At 37.7% G+C, this 17,555-nt stretch overlaps 1 protein-coding gene across 1 annotated transcript in view; it reads left to right on the top strand.

The window, feature by feature from the left end:
- The window catches only part of LOC112133162 (cytosolic carboxypeptidase 3-like), a 191,264-nt gene that overhangs the window by 113,091 nt on the left and 60,618 nt on the right, over positions 1-17,555 (top strand). The window lies entirely within an intron of this gene.

The following is a 17,555-nucleotide window of genomic DNA, read 5'->3' as shown; positions in this document are numbered from 1 at the left end:
ACTTTCATGCTACCTCTTTGGTACATTAGAGTCCTTAGCAGATTATCCTCAGTTGTTTTACACTCCCTTCAGGTAACTCGAACACCCCTGCCATATCTGAGTGTGGTTCTGATGCTGATGTTTGCTCTGTCTCTTCAAACTGTGTCTTTTGCTTTTTAGTATATCTTGTAATGCTTTCTTGATGCCTGGACATAATGTAATAGGTAAAAGAAACTACTGTGAGTAGCCACTTTAGCAATGTGGTGGTCAAGTGTTGGAGCATGGGGAGCAATCTCTAGTCCTATAGATCTCCATATTTTAGTGCATCTGTGTCTCCGGATTGTGAATTTCACAGGTGATATTCACCTCTTCCCATTATCCTCCCCTCTTAGAAGGGATGGATTCACAAGACAGGGTTACAGTTGGGTATTTCCCTTATTCATTTTGGAAGTCTAGAGCCTGCTGGGTTTGGGAATTTCCCTGCCTCTAATTGGGTTAGACTATAATACTCCAGCAGAGCAGCCTCTGGTTGAATAGCTTCCCTTGTGAGCAACCTTGTTAGGAAGATAATGCTCTGGTGTATTTCAAAATGATCACTTTTTCCCTCTTCTTACTGGAAGCAGGTGGGGAATTTTTTTCTTGTATTCACTGTGAGAACCTGGTCAAGCTCTTTGAGATAAAACTAACAGAAGTGTGAAGCCTACTATAACTGGGTACTCTTGGAGAGGAGAGTTCGGCTCTTAGACTTGGCCACATTGAGCTTTGAGCAATTCCTCAATTACAGTTTATGTTTCCCTCCCCTGGCACTGATTCCCTTGGAGCTTTCTGCCTCAGCGTTTCTGCTTTTGTGCGTTGTGATTCTCTATATCCATCTGTCCTTCTCTCCAATTTTAAGGGTAGTGGTTTGTCCTGTCACTTACGGATCTAAGACTAGTTGATTTGTCAGTTTGTTCAACCTTTTTTACCTGTTGTTGGGAGGGACTAGCAACTTCTAAATTCTCTAACAAGCTAAAAACAGGAAGTCGTAAGTTAGCTTTTAAAATGTAAATATTATGCCATTTCATCTACCTAACATGTGCCAATGGTTTTCCATTTCTTGATAATTAAATCCAAATTCTTTACCATGAAATGTTATAATCCTTCCTGCTTGTCTAGGATTTACATAGCTCTGTCTAACTTCTTAGACAAGTTAGAAGAGTGAGCCACACAAAAATATTCCCAATGATCAAAACTCACTGTTATTTTCTTGCATCTTTGCTTTTACCTATTTCCTGTTGGCTCAGTCTCAATGGGTCAAATTGGGATAGTGTGGGGTGAATATCAAGCATTGCTGAATCAAGGATTATGTGGAGAAATATGCAAACATACATGTGAAAGACACTGAAATTTAAAAATCAGATTAGATTTTGTTAAAAGAGAGAAAAGCAGAAAACATTATTGTAATTCTTTTTAAAATATTATAAATTTATTGAATAATTGTTCTGGAGAGAGTTTAGTAATATGGGGCTGTCTTACTCATTTTGCAGATGTGGAAACTTAGTTTTGCAGAGCCTACAGTTTTGATAAACAGCAAAGTCTAAAAATAAAATCAAAAAGCAGTTAATACTTTTGACTTTCTTATATTCTTTCGATATGGGTTTCATCTGTGTACCCCACCAAATCATATGTGAAATTGTAATCCCCAGTATTGGAGGTGGGCCCTGGTGGCAGGTAACTGGATCATGAAGGCCGTTTCTAATGGTTTAGCACTATCCTTCTCGTGCTGTCTCCTGATGGAGTTCTGATTGTTTAAAAGTGTGTGGCACCTCCCTCCTTGCTCTCTCTTTCTGCTGCTCTGGCCATGTGAAGTGCTGACTTCCCCTTTGCCTTCCATCATGACTGAAGTCAAGCAGAGGCTACCATGCTTACTGCACAGCCTGTGGAACCATGAGCCAATTAAACCACTCTTCATAAATTACCCAGCTTCAGGTATTTCTTTGTAGGAATGCCAGAATGGACTAATACAGCTTTCTTATACATTACTGTCCCTCAACACGTAGTGCAAGGATACCTTTTCATTTATTACATGGTTAAGTTAGTCCTGAAGAGTAAACTAGTATAAAAGAGAGTATCTCTGTCTACACCAGTGAACGTTAACGACAATTATTGCCTGTATAGTAGATCTCTCACTGCTGTCCTCATTCTATTTATTCTTCAAGATCTGCCTCAAAGCTTTTCCATTAAATCTTTTCTAATAAATGACAAAGTATGCATTTTTCTCTTCCAAAATTGTGTATTTCTGCTGTGATGACATTTACAGTTTTCTACCACATGTTATCTCTTGATTATTACCTAACTGCTACAATGCACAAAATAATATTTGCCAAATAGTTATAACAACTTCAGTTTTCACTTTGAGATAGATCACACCAATTTCAGAAAAGGGTATGTCTCATAAATGAAATGGAATGATATTAATCCAAAGGATATTTGGAGAACAGCTGTACTTGAGTTTATTAGTTAGAATTAAACATTGTTCACAAGATTACCTCATTAGACATTGTATATAACAGACCTTAGCTTAAAGCCAAAATAGAAAAATGAAAATTTAATACAATTGTGGATTTCAGCCTCTATATAATGCACTTGAAGACCTATCCAACTAAAACTTCATTTCCAAGTAATATGCCATTAGATAAAAATAGATTCAGCAAAATACAAAATATTAATGCTTGCAATTTATGAAATTTAAGCACATGAGACTCAAATGATAAAAGTAAAATCCAACCTATATTATGTTATTAATGTAATACAGAAATATTATAGGAAATATTTTAAATACTCAAAGTTAAAGGAAAGAGATCATTATGATATTAAACACAACATTTATTTGCATTTTGGAGAGCATATGCAAAGTATGATGCAGGGATTATAGAAATATGTTTAAGTCCTAACTTCGTTACTTGTAAGCCAAAAAATATATTTAAATTTACTTAAGGCTTTGGGGCATTTTTCCTTTACATGTAAAATGAAAACAATACAAATAACTTTATATTTTTTACAGGATTATAAAAAGAATCAATGAGATAATGCTTATATAAGTATTTTGTGATTCATAAAAAATTTTACATGTTAGCAATTTTTTAAGTATTAAATTAGGTAAAAAATAATTCAAGCAAATCTTATAGAAACCAATTATATTTTGTTTATTGCAATATAACCAGTGTCTTTTATAGTGCCAGACATATAGTATATGCTAAACAAAAACTTATTAAATAAATTGGAAATATTACCTGACTATATTCTGTTGGTAAAACTTGTGATAAGTAGTTTAAATTCATGATGAAATCTAAATAGTAGAGTTCATGAGAGTACATTAATGAAAAATTTTCAATCAAAACAAATTAACATTTTCCCAAAAGTCTTTTATTAGCTAATATGTTTTCTTATTTTTAGACATTAGCCATTAGTTGATTTTTGCATTTGAACAAAATTCATAAATATATGTTCAACAGAATGAGAAACAACTTTTTTCTGAGGTCTACAAATATTGGAGGATAATAAGGCATAGTAAAATTTTTCCATGGAATTTTCATTTTTTAAGTCTTTTGAAGTTGCTACATTAATTTTAAAAGTTTCATTCTACATTGTATGCACATTACTTACCTGCTCATACTTTCATTCATCTTGTTACAGGACAAGTCTCTACTTAGAAAGAACCCAGAGGCAGTGCTAGAAAACTTACTTTGTTATCAACCAAGGAGGTACAAAAATGCACAAAAATGCAACACATCATCTATTTTCTTAGAACATAAAAAATTTTAGATGTGTTGTTTGAATTGTCAGGCCATTCTTTTCTTTGAACATCAATATCCCTTGATTGTGTTCTGCAGACTTCTCTGGCAGAAAGCAAAGGAGAACTAACTATACCTATAGCGATGCTTCTTTAAAAATAATCGTTTGACTTTCAAACAACTAGGCAACACCAGGGATATTGCCAGTAGGAACATATAATGTTGTTTTTGTTGACTGTGTCCTCAGCACTTAATCTATCGGAAAGTATAAATAGAAGATATTACATTATTTATTTAATGTAGTTATAAGAATCTCCTCTTTTAAATATGCATGTTTGTACAACTTCTGTTTAAATTATTTTTTGGGTCCATTTGGTTTTATAGTTCTTCACCAAGAATGCAAATGTAATTGCCCAAAGAAGAAAAAATGTGGATACTTATAGTTCATATTTAAATGTCAAAATGTAAAAATTAATATCAAGAACAGACGTGCGAGGGGAATAGGTGGGGCATTGCAGTGGCTTTTCTTTTGTTAAGAGAAGTGAACAGTTAAGAAAAAAAAATTGCCACAATTATTGATTTCTGAAAGGTCTCTGGCTAGACATTCCATTCATTCCAGAAAAGTGATATATCCTTCATCTTCAACAAATTTGCATTGCCACATCTTCCCAAAGAGCTAAGTTTCCAGCCGTAGAGGTTGAGCCCTCCCAGCATGCGTCACTTGGCCATCACTGAAATGTTGAATGAATTAGATCTGTCCATTTTTAGAATTGTTATTCCTGGTACTCAAACATGATCATTTTTCTCATCCAGTGAGACAATGTCTGACCATTTGACTCATCCCAAAATGACTCCAGGGCAGACTGATACAGGAGTTTTAAATTCCAAATGGTTAACCTTCTTAGTTGTAATGTTGATAACTTACTGTCAAATTTATGTAACAGGAGACCTTTAAGGCTGTGGTAACCAAGAGAGCTCTCCCTACAAAATCAAAAACATAACTCTTAAGTCACCCTTATTAATTCCAGCTTGAATCACAATGAAAACATTTCATTCTCACAAAAATTTACAAAAATGCATCTGTTTGAAATCTCAGGTCCCAACTTCACAAGAATCTTTGATATACTGGTTTTTGTTCAAAATCAGTTTTTAATAGTACTATCTATGTAAAATATTCGGGCAATTCTAAACTCTTTAAATTTTACAAAGAAGCCATTATGTCTATCCAATATGGATAGACTTAATGTATGTTTGTGTGAATATAAAAATCTGATTTCATATTATTAAAATATCTCTAATGTGCTTTCATGCATGCAAGTTTTTTTTTTTTTATTTCAATAGGTTTTTTTGGGAAACAGGTGGTGTTTGGTTACATGAATAAGTTCTTTAGTGGTGATTTCTGAGATTTTGGTGCATCCATCACCCTAGCAGTGTACACTGTACCCAATGTGTAGTCTTTTATCCCTCATGCCCCCCTACCCTTTCCCCTGAATCCTCAAAGTCTGTTGTATCACTCTTATGCCTTTTCATCCTCAGATCTTAGCTTCCACTTATGAGTGAGAACACAGCATGTTTGGTTTTCCATTCTTGAGTTACTTCACTTAGAATCGTCATCTTCACTTGCATCTAGGTTACTGCAAATGCCATTATTTCATTCCTTTTTATCGCTGAGTAGTATTCCATGGTACATGTGTTAGTCTGTTCTCAGGCTGCTAATAAAGACATACCCGAGCCTGGGTACTTTATAAAAGAAATAGGTTTAATTGGCTCACAGTTCCACATGGCTGTGTGGGGCCAGGGAAGGCAAAGGAGGAGCAAAGGCACAACTTACATGGTAGCAGACAAGAGAGCTTGTGCAGGGGAATTTCCATTTATAAAACCATTGGACCTCATGAGACTTATTCACTTTTATGAGAACAGCATGAGAAAGACCCACTCCCCATGATTCAATTACCTCCCACTCGATCCCCCCCACTACATGTAGGAATTATGGGAGCTAAAATTCAAGATGAGAGTGGATGGGGACACAGCCAAACCCTATCAGTGTGTGTGTGTGTGTGTGTGTACATATATATATATATACACATTTTCCCTCCCACTCGATCCCCCCCACTATATGTAAGAATTATGGGAGCTACAATTCAAATTGAGTCCTGTGATGAGTTTTCTCATGCTTTGGCAGTGTGTGGACAGTCAGCTTCCAGGTGTGACTGGAGCAGAGCTTGTCGTCTTTTTCAGTCACTTTGTGGGGGTTGGCGAAGCTGCTCCCATCCACGTACAGCTCCCAGTCTACTGATGTTTAAGGATAGTCTTGGAGGTTGGGCCTGCTAGAATAAACTGAGTCCAACACCTCTACACAGTTATGTTTAACTGGGCTCTCTGACAACAGGACTAAGGTGGCGGGGTTTATGGTGTTGCAAACTTCTATGGTTATGTGGGGATTTTCACAGAGCAAGCTTTGATATCTAGTTAGTCTAGTATTCCTTAGCCAATGATGTCTTTTGGTATTTATTAAAGTCACTACAGCACGAGAGGCCTTTATGTTTAGGTTTTGCCCAAGAGTTAGTTTATCTGCTTGTTGTGCAAGCAGGGCTGTTGCTGCCAAGGCCCTCAAGCATGGGGGCCAACTCTTAGCAACCCTGTCTAGTTGTTTAGAGAGATAGGCCACCAGCTTCAGCCAGGGCCTCATGGTCTGGATCAAAACTTTATCTGCCAATTTTTTTTCCTCTGACACATATAGTGTAAAAGGTTTTGTCAGGTCAGGTAGCTCCAGGGCTGGGGCCAACATGAGTTTTTATTTTAACTCCTGAAAAGCTCATTGCTGTTGGTTGTAATAAACATAGTTTATCCAGTCTACATTTTTATTAACTGTCACCCACTAAAATATTGACTCAAATCCTGCAACTATTTGATTTTGGGCTTTAAATTGATCTGGTATTCCCCGTGGGACTCCAATTGCATCTAAATAGACATGCACATCAAAAGACCCATGAGGGGCTTTTCTCACTTTACGATGTCTTATTTTTCCTCCCTCTGGTTGATGAAATGCCAGGGTGAAAGGGATAGCCAACTGAACTAAAGCACAAGTGCCACTCCAGTTATTTGGCAGAGTGCCCAGTAAAGGTCCACCACAATACCACTACGCATCTGCTCAGGGATAAACAAGGGCTGACTGATTGACAAGCTCTTGAAAATTCACTCATTCGTTCACTGCATCCCTTCAGGTCTCCAAGAAATGCTAAGTTTTCTCCCTGTCATGAGAGACACAAAGTGAACTTAGTGTTGGGAAACGGAAGCTGGGTGGCCCTCAGGGGCTGACCCACAGGGTGCCAGACTTTGGGATATAGCAGAGAGAGCTTGACATGGCTTATTACTCCAGGCTGTAGAATCCTGAAAAAGATCTATCATGCAGCCCACGCCTGGTAGACTGGAGGACAACCTTAGTGGAAAGGGGACAATCTGGGCCTCTGGCCTGCCACATGCACAAGCATAACAATTGCTTTTGTTTAATGTGCAGACAGAATATTTGATCCATTCCAACCAGGCATTTGCATCTCTAAATTGCCAAAGTTTGTTTTAGGTCTTTAACTTCTATGATCTTCTAGTAAAATGAATGTATGCTTTTAGGAAATTACAAAAACCAGTTGCGGCAGTCTATCCTTGCTTACAAAAACCAGTTGTGGCAGTCTATCCTTGCTCTTTAGTGGTCCACAGAACGTTGGACCAACTACAGCATAAAAGCTCTGCATCAGGGGCAAGACCCCTGGTTGACACTGGAGTCTTTATAGAAATCTCCCTGGATTAAATGGTCCCAATTTACTAATGCCCAGTCTGAGGAGAGTCAGCGGGGACAGAGGTACTTTTCTGAAGTAGAGAGCTGTCTTTGACTTGGCGAGTCCCCATAGGGTAGAACAAGGCAAGCATTAAATGCAATAGTTTGAAGTGAAATTGACTTCGTTATGTTAATAACTAGATGGTCAGCAACAGAGCAAGGAAAGAAAAAGTAATAGAATAGATGAAAGAGTTAAATTTTTCTTAGCTTTAGTTTGGTAGGGTTTTCCCCTGGGACTGTGGCCAATGACTCTGGAGGGGGGTGGCATGTTGACTCAGGTGTGATGAGTCCATCCCCTTTCCGCTGTACAAACAGCAATCTTGGTGGTTAGCAGCACAAGGTAGGATCCTTCCCAGGCTGGCTTGAGTTTTTCTTCTTTCCACCCTTTGATGAGAAGGTGATTATCAGGCTGGTGCTGGTTTACCAGAAATTTTAGGAATGGTACCTGTGCTAAAAGACTTTTAGTTTTGGGGAAAAGGAAAGTGGAAAATAAACCAAGTATATAATTTCTAAGAAATTGACCTTTTGTTTTAAATGTGGGGACATCAGCAGTGGACTTTATAGTCCTTGGTGCCTTCTTGCTGAGAAATTTCCTTTAGCACCTATTTTTATTAGTTTTTAGACAAAAGAAAGCCAAACACCATTTTATATTTAACAATGCTTCCTGTATGATTTTTATACCAGATAACCTAAATTTTACCTTTATATTAGTGTGTTATTAATGTTAAACTTAGTTTTAATAAAACTTTGTAGACATATTTATTCAATTTTTCATGTTTGACCATAAGGTAAGATTTTTATAGATTCTTTTTAAACTTTTATAATTTTTGTTAAAGAGCAGGTTAGTGTTTTAAGAAAAACCCTTTGTATTTTTATTTTAATGTTCAGTTCACAGAAAAACTGGATGATACCCCTTTAACTTTAGCCAACGTTTACACACATAATTTCCTTTACAATTAACATTTTAAAACCTGCTTAAACCTTCAAAAACAAAATTTTTTTAACTTTTTAATGTAGGTAAAAATCCACATTCTTATGCCTCCTTATAATCCCTTTACCAAAGGTATATTTTACTGTCCTTATACACCTTGCACATGAACTATTTCTTCAACAGTATTCAGGAGGCCTAATTACTTTTAATTTATACAACATTTCTAGCATGAATTCTTTTCTCATAACTTTTTTTATGACTTTTGCAGACAATTCTTCAACATGCCTTAACTTTCTGACTTATTACAAATGTCTCTTTCTTCAAACAACCAGTTAATTTATTTTAGGACAAGAATTTACCATATAACATTCTTTTCACATAAATTCTGCCCCCACTTTTTTCCCTTTTTTTTTCCTTTGAAGATAACCATTCTTTTCCAAAGTGAACTTTCTTTATGTCTGTGGACTAGATTGTCTAAGGTCACAAGACTAGAAGTTACTATAATACATGTTACACTGTAACTTTAACAAACTTTACGTTTGTTGAAAACCTTGTAAGTTTGGGATTTCAATTATCCTTTGCTATTAATAAGACCTTGTTTAGTCCAAATTAACTTAGAATTGGCATAGATGGCTTTTTATTTTCCCCCTTCAATTACCTGGGAGGAACCATCTATCCTCCTGTCCTGAAGGGAGTTCCTCCTAGGTCTGGTCGGACCTTTGCATGGTAATTAAGATTTAGGTCGCCTGTTAGGAAACCTGCTGGGTTAAGGGAATTTTCAGTGGTTAATGTTAAATCATCTTTTTTTTTTTTCTTAATCAAATACCCTTATACTTTAAGATTTTTAAGTTAGTAAGCTACCTTTTTGCCCCCTTTTTTTTAAATTTTTTTTAATTTTTACTTAGGATACTTCTGAACTGGTGAGGTGTGCTCACAATGAGGTTTCCTCTAAAAGTTGTTTTTCTACTTTCTTCTCTTAGCAAAGCAGTTGCCACTACAGATTGAATGCATTTGGGCCATCTGCAGGTTACTTGGTTAAGGATTTTTGATAGGAAGTCTACGGGTTATCAGTGGCCTCAGTGCTTTTGGAATACGCCCTTGTTTACACTGATAGCAAAGTGGTATTGGAGTGTTATAGAGTTATGGAGAATACCTTTAATTATCAATTATAGGTTTTTAATTTACCTTGGCTTTTAAAGGAATATGGTACACTGGTTTTTTTTCTTAACTACTTGTATATCTCTTTCTCTCTTTGACTTTCTGTCTCTCTCTTTGACTTTCTTTTTGCATCTGTCTCTTCCTCTCTCTCTGCCTCTTTCTCTCTCCCCATTTCTTTGACTCCCTCTTTGTCTCTCTGTCTCTTCCTCTTTCTCTCTCTGCTGGTCTTTCCTTGCCTCTACCAGCTGCTTATGCTGCTGTGCCCTCAACCACTGTTGGGGTGTGGGGGAGTCAGTCTAAAACCAGCTGTAACCAAGTGTCTATGTACGAGAACTAGTCTGGGTGCCCTGGCTTACATGTTACCTAGTGCCATACCTTTGAAACAAAGGACCTGTCCAGGCTTCCTTCTGATGGCCAACCCACCTCTAATGCTGGCCAGTCTATCTCACACAAAGTTCTAAGTTTTCCTGGTGTCATAGTAACTCCATGGTCTCCCTTAAATCCCTTTTTGAAATTTTTCAATATAGTTCCTAGTGGGATGGGCTTACTTTGTGCCTGACCCATGCTTCCTCGAGACAAAACACCAAGCTCGTACCACATGCACACCACAAAACAAAGAACGAGTAAAAAGGGCACATACATACACTTTTACAGTTTACAACAAACCAGAATCAAAACCAAAATCAGAGAATCAAGAAATCCAAGCCAGGTTGAAACCAAAACCAAAGTATCAAGCAATCCAAGTCAAGTCAAAAACAAAAACCAAAGTGCTGGTACAGGCACGTTGTGGGTGATCAGGCCAGCTTCCACTCAAATGGAGTGAGCAATTTCCAAAGACCAGTCTTACCAAGTTTCAGATGTGCAGACTGCAAGTGCCAGTTCCTTCCCGGTGTTCAGCCATCATGTTGATCCTCGATGGGGGCCTGCCACATGCTGCTCTGGCAAGGCATTCTACTGGGGCAATTGCCTACCTGCGAGCGCTCTCAGGATCCACATCACTCAACCTGGCTGGAGTCCCCCATAAGGATGCTCCACAGGGCAGGTCTAAGCTGCCTAAGGGGCTGCCTCCACTGTCTGTTAATCACCTTGCTTCCCAGTCAGGGAACCAAGAAATGTAGCAGGATGAGCTGAAGACAAAACCCTTCAGACATGAAGTTAAAGAAGGAAGGGGTTTATTTGGCTGGGAGTGTTGGCAAGACTCATGTCTCAGAAACTGAGCTCCCCAAGTGAGCAATTCATATCCCTTTTAAGGGATTACAACTCTAAGGGGGTCTGCTTGAGAAGGTCATGATCAATTGAGCAAGCAGGGGGTCATGACTAGGGGCTGCATGCACTGGTAATCAGAACAGAACAGAACAAGACAGGGATTTTCACAATGCTTTTCCATACAATGTCTGAAAACTATAGATAACACAAGCAGTTAGGTCAGGGGTTGATTTTTAACTACCAGGCCCAGGGCATGGTGCTGGGCTATCTGCCTGTGGATTCCATTTCTGCCTTTTAGTTTTTACTTCTTCTTTCTTTGGAGGCAGAAATTGGGCATAAGGCAATATGAGGGGTGGTCTCCTCCCTTAGCAGGATTACGAGATCAAATGACAGATCTATTTTTAGTTCTTTAAGGAATCTCCAAACTGTTTTCTGTACTGGTTGAACTCGTTTACATTCCCATCAGGAAAGTAAAAGTGTTCCCTTTTCACCACATCCAGGCCAACATCTTTTTTTTTTTTTTTTTTTTTTTTGATTATGGCCATTTTTGTAGGAGTGAGGTGGTATCACATTGCTGTTTTGATTTGCATTTCCCTGATAATTAATACTGTTGAGCATTTTGTCATATGTTTGTTGGCAATTTGTACAACGTCTTTTGAGAATTATCTATTCATGTCCTTAGCCCACTATTTATAGGATTGTTTCTTTTGTTCTTGCTGATTTGTTTGAGTTTCTGGAGATTATGAATGTTAGTCCTTTGATGGATGCCGAAATTGTGATGATTTTCTCCCACTTGGTGGGTTGTCTGTTTACTCTGCTGATGATTTCTTTTGCTGTGCAGAAGCTTTTTAATTAATTAATTAAGTCCTATCTATTTATTTTCATTTTTTATATTTGCTTTTGGGTTATTGCTCATGAAGTCTTTGCCTAAGCCATTGTCTAGAAGGGTTTTTCCAGTTTTATCTTCTAGATTTATGGTTTTAGGTCTTGCATTTAAGTCTTTGATCCATCTTGAGTTGATTTTTGTATAAGATGAGAGATGAAGATCCAGGTTTATTATTCTACATATGGCTTGCCAATTATCCCAGCACCATTTGTTGAATAGGGTGTCCTTTCCCCACTTTATGTGTTTGCTTTGTTAAAGATCAGTTGAATGTAAGTATTTGGCTTATTTCTGGGTTCTCTATTCTGTTCCATTGGTCTATATGTCTACTTTTATACCAGTACCACGCTGCTTTGGTGACTATGACTTTATAGTGTAGTTTGAAGTCAGGTAATGTAATGCCTCCAAATTTGTTCTTTTTTCTTAATCTTGCTTTGGCTATGTGGCTTTTTTTTTTGGCTCCATATGAATTTTAGGATTCTTCTTTCTAGTTCTGTGAAGAATGATTGTGATTTTTCATGGGAATTGCATTGATTGATAGATTTCTTTTGGCAGTATAAGGATTTTCACAACCTTGATTCTACTTATCCATGGGCATGTGATCTCTTTACATTTGTTTGTGTCATCTATGATTTCTTTCTGCAGTGTTTTGTATTTTTCATTTTAGAGGTCTTTCACCACCTTGGTTAAGTATATTCCTAAGTTTTTCTTTTTGTTGTTTGTTTTTGCAGCTACTGTGAAAGGGGTTGAGTTCTTGATTTGATTCTCTGCTTGCCCACTGTTGGTGTATAGCAGAGCTACTAATTTGTGTACATTAATTTTGAATCCTAAGTGCCTTTACCAGTTCCAGGAGCTTTTTGGATGAGTCTTGAGGGTTTTCTAGGTATACGATCATGTCATCAGTGAACAGTGAGAGTTTGACTTCCTCATTACCAACTTGGATGCCCTTTATTTCTATCTCTTATCTGATTGCTCTGGCTAGGACTTCCAGTACTATGTTGAATAGAAGTGGTGAAAGTGGGTATCCTTGTCCTGTTCCAGCTATCGGGGGAACACTTTCGACACTTCCCATTTAGTATAATGTTAGCTATGGGTTTGTCATAGATGGCTTTTATTACCTTAAGAAATGTCCCTTCTATGCTGATTTTGCTGAAGTTTTAATCATAAAATGTTGCTGGATGTTGTCAAATGTTTTTCCTGCATCTATTGAGATGAACATGTAATTTTTGTTTTCAACTCTGTTTATGTGGTGTATCACATTTATTAACTTGCATATGTTAAACCATCACTGCATTTCTTGTACAAAACCCACTTGATTATGGTAGATTATCTTTTTGATATGCTGTTGGACTCAGTTTGCTAGTACTTTGTTGAGGATTTTTGCATCTACGTTCATCAGTCATGTTGGTCTGTGGTGTTCTTTTTTGCTTATGTTCTTTCCTGGTTTGGGTATTAGGGTGACACTGACTTCATGGAATGATTTAGGGAGGGTTCTCTTTTTCTCTGTCTTTTGGAATAGTGTCAATAGGATTGTTACCAGCTCTTCTTTGAATGCTTGATAAAATTCAGCTGTGAATCTGTCTGGTTCTAGACTTTGTTTTTGTTGGTAACATTTTAATTACCATTTCAATTTCACTGCATTTTATTGGGCTGTTTAGAATTTTTATTTCTTTCTGGATTAATCTAAGAGGGTTGTATATTTCCAGGAATTTATCCATCTCCTCTAGGTTTCCTAGTTTACACATATAAAGATGTTCATGGTAGCCTTGACTAATCTTTTGTATTTCTGTGGTAATGGTTGTAACATCTCCCGTTTATTTTCTAATTGAGCTTATTTTTATTTTCTCTCTTCTTTTCTTGGTTAATCTCACTAATGATCTATCAATTTTATTTATCTTTTTAAAGAACCAGTTTTTTGTTTCATTCATCTTTTTTTGTTTTAATTTCATTTAATTCTGCTCTGATCTTTTTTGTTTTGTTTTGTTTTGTTTTTCTGCTGCTGGATTTGGGTTTGATTTGTTCTTGTTTCTCTAGTTCCTTGAGGTGTGACCTTAGATTGTCTCTTTGTGCTCTTTCAGACTTTTTGATGTAGGCATTAATAGCTATGAACTTTCCTCTTACACTGCTTTTGCTGTTTCTCACAAGTTTTGACAGGTTGTATGACTATTATCATTCAGTCAAGGAATTTTTAAATTTCCATATTGATTTCATTGTTAACCTGATCATTCAGGAGCAGGATATTTAATTTCCATGTATTTGCATCATTTTGAGGGTTCTTTTTGGAGTTGGTTTCCAATTTTATTCCACTGTGGTCTGAGAATACTTGCTATAATTTCAATTTTCTTAAATATATTGAGACTTGTTTTGTGGCCTATCATATGCTGTATTTTGGAGAAAGTTCCATGTGCTGATGAATAGCACGTATATTCTGCAGTTGTTCAGTAGAATGTTCTGTAAGTATCTAAGTCCTAAATCTAGGGCATAGTTTAAGTCCATTGTTCCTTTGTTGACTTTCTGTCTTGATGACCTGTCTAGTGCTGTCTGTGGAGTAATTAAAACCCCCCATTATTATTGTGTTTATGTCTATCTCATTTCTTAAGTCTAGTAGCAATTGTTTTAAAAATTTGGGAGCTCCGGTGTTAGGTGCATATATACTAAGGAATGTGATATTTTTCTGTTGGACTGGTCCTTTTATCATGATATAATGTCCCTTTTTGTCTCTTTAAACTGCTGTTGCTTTAAAGTTTGTTTTGTCTGACATAAGAATAGCTACTCCTGCTCACTTTTGGTGTCCATTTGCATGGAATATTTTTTCTACCCCTTTACTCTAAGTTTATTTAGTCCTTATATGTCAGATGAGTCCCTTGAAGAGAGCAGATATTTGGTTGGTCAGTTCTTATCTATTCTGCCATTCTGTATCTTTAAGTGGAGCATTTAGGCAATTTGCATTCAACATTAGTATTGAGATGTGAAGTACTATTCTGTTCATTGTGCTTTTTGTTGCCTGAATACCATGTTGTTGTTGTTTTTTCATTGTGTTATTGTCTTATAGGTCCTCTGACATTTATGCTTTGAGGAAATTCTATTTTTACATATTTTGAGAATTTGTTTTAAGATTTAGAGCTCCTTTTAGCAGTTCTTGTAGTGCTGGCTTTGTAGTGGCAGATTCACTCAGCATGTGTTTGTCTGAAAATGACTGTACCTTTTCTTCATTTATAAGGCTTAGTTTCACTAGATACAAAATTCCTGACTGATAATTATTTCGTTTAAGTAGGCTAAAGATAGGACTTCAATCCCTTCTAACTTGTAGGGTTTCTGCTGAGAAATCTGCTGTTAATCTGACAGGTTTCCTTTATAGGTTACCTGATGCTTTTGCCTCACAGCTCTTAAGATTCTTTCCTTCATCTTGACTTTAGATAACCTAATGACTATGTGCCTGGGCAATGATCTTTTTGTGATGAGCTTCCCAGGTGTTCTTTTAGCTTCTTCTATTTGAATGTCTAGATCTTTAACAAGGACAGGGAAGTTTTCCTCAATTATTCCTTCAAATATGTTTTCAAAACTTAGATTTCTGTTATTCCCCTGGAACACCAATTATTCGTAGGCTTGGTCATTTAACATAATCCCAAACCTCTTGGAGGCTTTGTTCATATTTTTTTTTATTTTTATATTTTATGTTTTCTGGGTTGAGTTAACATGAAAACTTTGTGTTTGATCTCTGAAGTTTTTTTCTTTTGCTTGTTCTGTAGCAGGACGAGCCACAGACAAAACCTCAGACACTGAGTTAAAGAACAAAAGGCTTTATTTGGCCAGCAGCGTTGGCAAGACTCACGTCTCAAAAACCGAGCTCCCCGAGTGAGCAATTCCTATCCCTTTTAAGGGCTTACAACTCTAAGGGGGTCCACGTGAGAGGGTCATGATCGATTGAGCAAGCAGGGGGTACGTGACTGGGGGCTGCATGCACCAGTAATCAGAACAGAACAGAATATGACAGGAATTTTCACAGAGATTTTCCATACAATGTCTGGAATCTATGGATAACATAACCGGTTTAGGTCGGGGTCAATCTTTAACCAGGTCCAGGGCATGGCGTAGGGCTGTCTGCCTGTGGATTTCATTTCTGCCTTTTAGTTTTTACTTCTTTCTTTGGAGGCACAAATTGGGCATAAGACAATATGAGGGGTGGTCTCCTCCACTTAGTTCAATTTTATTGCTGAGACTTTCAGGTGCATTTTCCATTTCTCTAAGTGTGTCTTTGATTTCCAGAAGTTGTGATTGTTTTTTATTTATGCTATCTATTTCACTGGAGATTTTTCCATTCATATCCTGTTTTGTTTTTTTTTCTTTATTTTTTAAGTTGGACTTCACCTTTCTCTAGTGCCTTCTTGATTGGCCTTTTTTTGGAAATTCAGAGATTTTTGTCTTGGTTTGGATCCATTGCTGGTGAGCTCATGTAATCTTTTGAGGGTGTTAAGGACTTTGTTTTGTCATATTACCCAAATTGTTTGCTGTTTTTTATTTTATTTTTTTCTCATTTGGGTAGACTATGTTAGAGGGAAGATCTGGGACTCAAGGGCTGCTCTTCAGATTACTTCGTCCCACAGTGGTGCTCCCTTGATGTGCTGTTCTCCCCTTTCCCCTAGGGATGGGGCTTCCTGAGAGCAGAACTATAGTGAGTGTTATTTTTTTCTGGATCTAGCCATCCAGCAGAGCTACCAGGCTCTGGGCCAGTACCGGGGGTGTCTGCAGAGTCCTATGATGTGATCCATCTTCAGTTCTCTCAACTGTGGATATCAGCACCTACTCCAGTGGGGGTAGCAAGGGAGTGAAGTGGACTCTGTGAGGATCCTTGGTTGTATTTTTGTTAAGTGTGCTGGTTTTGTGTTGGTTGACTTCAAGCCAGGAGGTGGCACTTTCAAGGCTGCATTAGCTGCAGTTTTATAGGGAGGATCAGGTGGTGGGCAGGGCCATAGAACTCCCAAAAGATTGTGTCCTTTATATTCAGCTACCAGGGTAGGTAGAGAAAGACCTTCAGGTTGGGGCAGAGTTAGGCATGTCTGAGTTCAGGCTGTCCTAGGATGGGGCTCATGCAGCTGCTGTGGGGGATGGGGGTGTGCTCTCTGGGACAATGGAGTTATGTTCCCAGGGGGATTATGGCTGTCTCTGCTGTGTCACATAGGTCACCAGGGAAGTGGGGGAAAGCCAGCAGCCACAGGCCTCACCCAGTTCCCACACAGCCCACAGCCCAAAAGGCCGGTCTCACTGCTACCATGCCCCCACAACAGCACTGAGTTTATTTCCAGGTAGCCAGTGAGCAATGCTGAGAACTTTCTTCAGACTACAAGCCTGTCAACTGAGAAAGTAAGCCAATTGACAGTTCCTTAGCTGTCCCACGGAGCCTGCAGAGGCAGACCACCTCCTTCAAAGGGATCGTGGGTTCTCTTGGCTTTCCTGGTATGTTCCTACAGTAGTTCTTGCAGCAAAAGTTCATGATGTGGGTCTCCACATACTACTATGTCCTTCTAAGTGGGAGCTTCAAGTTGGTCATATCTCCTATCCTCCATTTTTCCAGGCTATTACCCTCAGAATAACTTACTGATCTTACTTGGGTAAATATATAGGGTTCTTTTAATAAAAACTGTAGTACAAAAAGAGCAAGTTTATTGTTCAAAGGGGAGGAGGGAACAAAATATAAACAAAGTAGACCTGAAACAAAATAAGATTCTGTTAAATGTTATTTTCCTATATTTTCTGATGACAAGAATATTGAAAATATTCCTCTAAAGCTTTGAC

This window comes from Pongo abelii, chromosome 3, assembly GCF_028885655.2.
Source record: "Pongo abelii isolate AG06213 chromosome 3, NHGRI_mPonAbe1-v2.0_pri, whole genome shotgun sequence".
NCBI classification, from domain to species: Eukaryota; Metazoa; Chordata; class Mammalia; order Primates; family Hominidae; genus Pongo; species Pongo abelii.
The sequence above is the reverse complement of the archived record's forward strand: the minus strand, read 5'-3'. Positions and strand labels throughout refer to the sequence as shown.